This window comes from Tachyglossus aculeatus, chromosome 24 (assembly GCF_015852505.1).
Source record: "Tachyglossus aculeatus isolate mTacAcu1 chromosome 24, mTacAcu1.pri, whole genome shotgun sequence".
NCBI lineage: Eukaryota > Metazoa > Chordata > Mammalia > Monotremata > Tachyglossidae > Tachyglossus > Tachyglossus aculeatus.
In genome coordinates, this window is record NC_052089.1 from 115,550 (window position 1) to 116,307 (window position 758).

General features: G+C 46.3%; 1 non-coding gene across 1 annotated transcript; it reads right to left on the reverse strand.

The window, feature by feature from the left end:
* Positions 1–461: 461 nt before the first annotated feature.
* On the reverse strand, positions 462–523 carry LOC119945324. The gene has a single exon (XR_005456193.1). It is a non-coding gene; the product is annotated as a U7 small nuclear RNA (small nuclear RNA).
* Between the last annotated feature and the right edge of the window lie 235 nt (positions 524–758).

The window sequence follows — 758 nt, forward strand, 5'->3', positions numbered from 1 at the left end:
GTGTGGGCTGGGCTGTAGAAGGAGAGAAGAGAGGTGAGGTAAGAAGAGTCAAGGTGATGGAGAGCTTTGAAGCAATAGCGAAGAGTTGTTATTTGATATGGAGGTTGATGGGCAACCACTGGAGATTTTGGAGGAGGGGGGTGACATGTCCAGAACGTTTCTATAGAAAGATAATAATAATAATAATAATAATAATAATAATAATAACATTTATTAAGCGCTTACTATGTGCAAAGCACTGTTCTAAGCGCTAGGGAGGTTACAAGGTGATCAGGTTGTCCCACGTGGGGTTCACAGTCTCAATCCCCATTTTACAGATGAGGTAACTGAGGCACAGAGAAGGTAAGTGACTTGCCCAAAGTCACACAGCTGACAAATGGCGGAGCCGGGGTTTGAACCCATGACCTCTGACTCCAAAGCTCTTGCTCTTCTCCACTGAGCCACGCTGCCTCTCAAAAAGGAAGGGCTTCCCAGCCAAAGCCAGAAAACCTACTAGACAAATTCTAAAAGAGCTGTAAGACTGAGCAGCAGAGTGAAGTATGGACTGACGTGGTGAGAGACAGGAGGATGGAAAGTTGGAAAGGAGGCTGATGCAGTAATTCAGTCGGGATAGGATGAATGATTGTACTAACATGGTACTAACCCATGACCTTCTGACTCCCAGGGACAGGCACTATCCACCATGCCATGTTTCTTCCCTTGCCCATATCCCTGCCTGGCTTGCTGTTTGGTGAAAGCAGCAGCAGTAATAATCCCAG